The following is a 7,500-nucleotide window of genomic DNA, read 5'->3' on the forward strand; positions in this document are numbered from 1 at the left end:
AAGGGTTTCGTGTGAACAGTGGTTGATCACGAGTTAGTCGGTCCTAAGTTCAAGGCGAAAGCTGAAAATTTTCAAGTTATAATAACACACACGCATATTTTCACAATATGAGAGAGTAATTAAACACTTGAATAATTTTGAACGAAAGGGAATACGGTTCCAATTCCGTAACCTGTTGAGTATCCGTTTGTTATTAAATATGGGCCTTGCGCTCATCCTGGCAACAGGAACGACCATAAAGAAGCCGTCGAGAGATATCGGAAGAGTTTTCTTTTCTGTTTTATAGTCGTACTACCATGGAAGTCTTTCGAAGAGAGATATGGTAGATGGACTAGAAGAGCATGACATTTACTGTTGTGTCGATATTTTCTCCTCGGACCTTGAAAATTTATGGTGGGGTCACGCAAACTTCTCAACAGGCCGTACCAATATCCGCAGCTGGTCTCCAAGGTGAAGAGTCTCTAGTCGATAGAATAATGTAGGTAAGGGAAGTCGGCAAATTAGATCCGTAACTTCGGGATAAGGATTGGCTCTGAAGATTGAGATAGTCGGGCTTGATTGGGAAGCAATAACATGGTTTATGTACTCGTTCTGGGTAAATAGAGGTCTACGGATCTTGTTCCTCGGATAGTAGTTACGTAACCAATTGTGGAACTTTCTTGCTAAAATTTTTAGGGTATCATCGCAAGGTGTATTCTCTTTAAATTATAACGACTATCAATTAACAATCAATTCAGAACTGGCACGGACTTGGGGAATCCGACTGTCTAATTAAAACAAAGCATTGTGATGGCCCTAGCGGGTGTTGACACAATGTGATTTCTGCCCAGTGCTCTGAATGTCAAAGTGAAGAAATTCAAGTAAGCGCGGGTAAACGGCGGGAGTAACTATGACTCTCTTAAGGTAGCCAAATGCCTCGTCATCTAATTAGTGACGCGCATGAATGGATTAACGAGATTCCTACTGTCCCTATCTACTGTGGAAATTGCTTTGGCGTTTCCGTTGTGGCTGAGTCGTTGGGAGACTGTCGTCTCTTACGAAGATTTTTGATTGCGGTGCATTTTGGACAATTTTTGCGGTGGACTGCTGTGCGATTGTGTGCTATCCTGCCTTGTGGTGTATTCTGCGTCTGGTGTATACCAGGTAAGCTTGTACTTTTGTGTTGGTTTTGTTTATTTTTGGTTTTATTCTGTGCTTATCTGGGTGTATTTTTGGTCGTCTTGGTTGGGGTTGTTGCGATTACCACTTGGTTATTTACCTTGTGTGTGACGACTTCCTGAACGGAGTCTGCGCATTAGAGGGTTTGTGGACAGGGGGACTCGTGTGTCTCGGGTGTATTTTTTCGGGTTTTTGAATAAGTGTCGCCCTGTGTAACGGTCATTTGGGGAATTTGTGTCTTTGCTGCATTTGCTATTGGTGGGTGTCTTGGGTGCTTGGTGGTTTCTCTGCTCTGTGGCTTGGTGGCGCTGCATCTCAGTGGTGCTGTGTTTAGTGGTTTTTGTGTTCGGTGGTTGTGGGTGTCTTGGGTATTCGGTGGTTGTTTTTGTTTTTGTTGATAGGGTGCGCTGCTTACAGTCGTACTGTATTGGACTGTTTTTTCGGATTGTTCTTGGATTGTGTTGTCTGATTTTGGTTTCTGTTTGTCAGATTGGGCTGCTTTCTCGGTGGGCTTCACTGATCTGGTGGCGGAATGGATTCCGTCTCGGAAGGGGATATGGTGAGGGACAGTGGGACGGATGGGGGGGCTGTTGGTATGGGGCCTCCGTTGGATAAGGTGGCTAAGAGGGAGAAGAGGAAGAAGGATAAGGAGGGTCAGAAGGTTAGTGATAGGTGTGTTGGTGGTGCCAGTTCTGGGTCCGAGAGTGCTGGTTTGAAGAGGGCTAAGGTTGCTGCGCAGCCGGTGTCGGTGGAGGCGGTTTCGGTGGCGGTTCCTGCTGCTACGGTGGAGGGTGTTCCTGCTGGGGATGTGGCGGTGGATAGGATGCGTTCGTCGCGTGGTGTGGTTCGCGCCGTGCATCAGGTTTCGTCTGGACGGGGTTATGTGCGCGCATGGGACGAGATAATGGACAGGATGGACGAGGCGATTGAGAAGAGCGGTGCATCCGGTGATGGTATGCGGGGTTTGAGGATGTTGACACGGCGCATGGGGTCGAAATTCCAGGAGGTGTTGATGGCCTTGGAGTGCAGCGAGGCGAGGAATGGGGTGATGGACGCTTATGGTCTGCGCAAGACGCAGGTTGATGGTGTGCGCAGTGCTGTTGCGCCGGTTGATGGTTTTGTTCGTCCGTCTGTGGTTGTTCCGGCGGTGCCACCTCCGGTGGTGCCTGTAGGTCCGGAACCTGTGGAGACCTGGTCGGTTGTGGTGAGAGGGGGGAAGGGCGTGTCATCGAAGGAGGTCGTTCAGAAGGTCGTGAAGGAGGTTGCACCGACTTTGGATGTCCGTGTCCACGATCTGAAGCCGATCAGGAGTGGAGGTGCTGTGATACGCACGCCGTCGGTGCAGGAGCGGGAGAAGGTGGCCTGCAGCGGGAAGTTCGCTGAGGCGGGTCTGAGGGTTGAGGTCCAGCAGAAGTTGGGCCCGAGGGTCGTGGTTCAGCGCGTGAGTGCTGAGATGTCGCCGGGGGAATTCATGCAGGAGCTATACAGGAGGAATTTTGCGGAGTCTATGGGTGAGGAGGAGTTTAGGAAGAGTGTGGTGCTGAGGACTGCCTGGAAGGTGGATGACCGATTGACGGTTCAGGTGACCCTGGAATGTACCCAGGATGTTGCCGATCAGCTGATAAGTCGGGGGGCCTATGTCGGGTTCTACAGGTTTTTGGTGAAGGCGCTGGACTTGGTGCCCTCATGTTTCCGGTGCTACGGTTTTGACCACCGTGTGAGGGAATGTAGGTACGTCCAGGATGTCTGTAGGAATTGCGGTGTAGTGGGTCATTATGCGTCCGAGTGTCCGAACCCTGCGAGGTGTCGGAATTGCTATGTGAGAAATCTGCCGGCTGACCACGTTGTCATGTCGGCGTCATGTTCGTCGTATGCGGCGTTGTTGGCGCGTGCGAAGGCTAGGAATTAAGATGGCTTTCAGGCTTTTACAGCTTAATTGCCAGCGCTCGAGGGTGGTGATGTATGAGTTGGGTCAAGCGCTGTGCGATTTGGGCGCTTCGGTTGCCCTGGTTCAGGAGCCTTATTGTGTGGACGGACGTGTTAGAGGTCTGCCGGGGGGTATGCGGGTCTATACTGACAGTGTGGGTGACTCTGCTATTGTGGTGAATGACCGGGACGTGGACTGTACGGTGGTAAACCAGGGCCCATACGGTGTGTGTGTGGGTGTGGAGTGGGGGTGTGGGAAGATGTTGCTGGCTAGCATCTACTGTAGATTTCGTGCTGAGATGGAGCCGTACTTGGTATACATGGATACGGTGCTACGCCTCGCGGGTAGCTCTCCGCTCATCCTGTGCCTTGATGCGAACGCAACGTCCACTATGTGGTTTTCTAAGTTTCCCAGGAACTCTGGGAGTAGTGAAAGCCGCGTTAGGGGAGAGTTGCTTGGGAATTGGATGATTGAGAGGGATATCAGCGTTTTGAATGAGCCTAGTGAGATGTATACTTTTGATGGTCCATCTGGTGTGAGCGACATAGACGTGACGGCTGCGAATGGGGCAGCAATGACGGCGTTTGGGAGTAGGTGGAGGGTGTGTGACGGCTGGGGTGTCAGTGATCATAATCTTATTGAGATTGTGATCTCGGACCGCGAAGGACGTACGAGGGTTACTGACCGAGCTCCGGGTTGGCGAGTTCGGGACATTGACTGGACGTTGTATGCGGACAGTGTGAGGGCGGCATTCGCGTCTATGCCAATAGAGGAATTTAGTAGACTGACGGTGGACGACCAGGTTGCTTTGCTGGAACGACGAATGAGTGCGGTTAATGATGCACTCCTTGGCAGACGCAGTTTTGCGAGGCCAAGTAAGGTCCGATGGTGGAGTCGGGAGTTAAATCTGATGCGGAGGAATATAAGAAGGCTTAGGAGTCGTTTTCAGGCTGCTAGGCGTTCCAATGCTGATGATTTGCCTTTTCGTCGTGAGGCGTATTTGCGTGACCTTAGGACGTACAAGGACATGCTTGCTAGGGCGAAGGAGGAGGACTGGAGGAGCTTTGTACGGGACAATAGGGATGATCCCTGGGGTCTTTTGTACCGCGTTTGCCGGCGTGGTGGTGATTTTAGTAGGCAGGTTGACTTTGGGGGGCTCGAGGTCGGTGGCACTGTGCTATCATCTTGGGGGGACTGTGCTAGGGAGTTAATGGGAGCATTCTTTCCGGACTCTGAGCCACTCGAGCAGGCTTCCAGTGAGGAGATGTTCGTGTGTCCGGGTTTGGAGAGTTATGAAGTAGAAAGCAGTATTCGTCGGATCAGGGGCAGGAAGTCTCCAGGTATGGATGGTATGACTGGCCAAATGTATAAAAGCATTTGGCGGGTGATGCCTGAGTACTTGTTGGCTGTTCTGAGTAGGTGTGTGGAGGAGGGGTACTTCCCGCGTGCGTGGAAATGTGCCCGAGTTGTTGTTCTGCTTAAGTCGCCGGAGCGTGTCAGGAGTAACCCGAGGTCCTACCGTGGCATTAGCTTGCTTCCAGTTCTTGGCAAGGTTCTGGAACGAGTGATGGTGGACAGGCTTAAGGAGAGCAACGGCGAGGGTACATCCCCGTATCAGTTCGGGTTTGTCGAGGGTAGAAGTACTGTTGATGCCTGGCTGTATGTCCAGGATTGCGTGAGCGGGTCGAATGCCAAATATGTCTTGGGCATATTTGTCGATTTCAAGGGGGCATTTGACAACCTTTTATGGCGTAACGTGCTCGCGAGGCTGGTTGAGGTGGGATGTCAGGAGATTGGTCTGTGGCGCAGTTACTTTAGTGACAGGAGGGCTTGTGTGGTAGGGGCCAGCGAAACGGTCTGGAAGGACGTTGTAAGGGGCTGTCCGCAGGGTTCCATCTGTGGTCCATTCATTTGGAACCTCATGATGGATTCTCTGCTTCAGCTGTTGGCGCGTTCCTTTAAGGTTTGTGCCTATGCGGATGACCTCCTCATCTTGGTCGAGGGGCAGTCTCGTGCTGCTCTTGAACGCCTGGGTGAGGAGGCCATGCGTATGGTGCGCGAATGGGGTGATCGTGTGGGTGTTGAGGTGGCTGCTGAGAAGACGGTTTTGATGCTGCTTAAGGGCAGATTGGCTTCTAGCCGGCCTCCGCTCATTAGAGCTGGCCCGGTATCGTTGCGATACTCGCCGCGGGTCAAGTACCTTGGTGTAGTTGTGTCGGAGAGGTTGCGTTTCCTGGCCCATTTGGACCATGTAAAGGAAAGGCTTTCCGCGGTGGCAGTTGTGCTTAGGCGCATTCTGAGGAGTGACTGGGGTCTGAGCAGGCGTGCTGCACGGACTATATATGCGGGACTATTTGTTGCCTGTGCAACTTATGGCGCGCCTATATGGTATCGGGCAGTCATGACTGTTCATGGACGTGAGAAGGTGACTTCTTGCCAGAGGTCGGCTATGTTGGCGTGCGCGCCTTTGTGTAGGACTGTCTCCTCGGATGCGATGCAGGTATTGTTGGGTGCTGCGCCTCTTGATTTGGAGGTGATCCGTCGCGCGGTTTTGTATAAGGCTAGGAGGGGTCTTCCGGTTGCTGAAAGGGATTGGCTTCCTGATCCGGATCTGATGAATGGGGATGTTAGGCGGCTTAAGGCACACCTTTTGGAGTGCCTTTATGATAGGTGGAGGACACGTTGGACTGACAGTGACAATGGACGGGTTACTTACCGGTTTATTGGGGACGCGACGTTTGTTGTGGACAGACCCGATTTTGGCTTTGGCCTTAGTCTTGGGTTTTTACTGACGGGACATGGCTCTCTCAATGCATTTTTGCATAGAAGGGGTCTGGCGACGACTGCAGGTTGTCCTGCCTGCGGGGGTGTGGTTGAGGACGTGGTGCACTTACTGACTGAGTGCCCGTACTATTCGGACATCAGGGACTTAGGTGCCATGGGTATATCCTATGCAGAGGGGGTGTGGGATTTGAGCAGGGCCTTGTTGGACTCTGGGACGTTTGCGAGGTTGGCCACCTTTGCGAGGGCGGTGTTTGGAAGGAGGAGGATGTTAGGTGGGCGGTGATAGGCCTCTGGCGAGGTCGTCCGATGGTTTGGCTCTTGATGTTTTGTCCGCTTTTTGTGTGCTCGTCCGTTTTTTGTCCGTAGTGGGAAGTGACTGTTCTTGTCCGTTCGTTTTGTCCGTCATGTCCGTATAGGGAATTTGTCTGCTTTTGTCCGCATAGGGTTCTCGTCCGTTTTTATGTCCGTGTTTGGGTATTTTGTCCGTTTTTACGTCCGTAATGGTTTTTAGTCCGTTTTTTGTTTGCGACCATGTTTTGATCTTGGCGGTGTGGGGGTTTTTTGAGGGGGATGGGGGGGGGGTCTTTTTGGGAGAATGGCTTTGGCCGTTTTCCTTTCAGGTGACCAGTCCGGAACCGTTTGGGGTTCAACTGGTAGTAGCTTCGGCTACGAGGTCTGACCGGAGTCCTTAATCTGGTACCACGGGAGTCGGGGGCCCCTGGAATTTCGATTCCAGCCCGACTATGGTGAGGCCCCAGTGGGGAGTAACGTGGTGGCTGTGGTTTGGACCCAAATCGCGGGTAGAGCGCAAGCTCGATGTGGAGTTGCATTGCAACCGGGTGCCGTGACCCATAGATCGGAAGGAGTTTTAGATAGTGCTCCGCCCCTAACCAAGGGGGAGAACGCGTCCAGACAACGTGAACTCGAATTGGTAGCCTTGCATATCTTAGGCTATGTGTGGGGGCGTTGGTGGACGCATTATATTCACCCGGGGTTGAGAGCCCTGCAGGATTAGGCCAACGCGGCAGGTGCCTGCATTGAACACCACTAGGACTTGTCCCTATCTACTATCTAGCGAAACCACAGCCAAGGGAACGGGCTTGGAATAATTAGCGGGGAAAGAAGACCCTGTTGAGCTTGACTCTAATCTGGCAGTGTAAGGAGACATAAGAGGTGTAGAATAAGTGGGAGATATTGGTCTTCGGGCCTTTATCGACAATGAAATACCACTACTCTTATTGTTTCCTTACTTACTTGATTAAGTGGAACGTGTATCATTTCTTAGCCATTATACGGATATATTTATATATCTTATGGTATTGGGTTTTGATGCAAGCTTCTTGATCAAAGTACTAAGAGTTTGTTATATAATTGTAAACAAATCTCGATGAGATGATGGCATTTCGGTGTCATTGTCGTATTTGAAATTTGGTATAACTCCTAATACTCAGGTATGATCCAATTCAAGGACATTGCCAGGTAGGGAGTTTGACTGGGGCGGTACATCTCTCAAATAATAACGGAGGTGTCCCAAGGCCAGCTCAGTGCGGACAGAAACCACACATAGAGCAAAAGGGCAAATGCTGACTTGATCTCGGTGTTCAGTACACACAGGGACAGCAAAAGCTCGG

General features: G+C 51.4%; 1 pseudogene; it reads left to right on the plus strand.

Moving 5' to 3' along the window:
- Positions 1–1,003, plus strand: part of LOC131998479 (large subunit ribosomal RNA) — a 2,725-nt pseudogene extending 1,722 nt beyond the window's left edge.
- The last annotated feature ends 6,497 nt before the right edge of the window (positions 1,004–7,500 follow it).

The sequence above is a fragment of the Stomoxys calcitrans genome, unplaced genomic scaffold (genome assembly GCF_963082655.1).
Source record: "Stomoxys calcitrans unplaced genomic scaffold, idStoCalc2.1 SCAFFOLD_72, whole genome shotgun sequence".
Classification (NCBI taxonomy): domain Eukaryota; kingdom Metazoa; phylum Arthropoda; class Insecta; order Diptera; family Muscidae; genus Stomoxys; species Stomoxys calcitrans.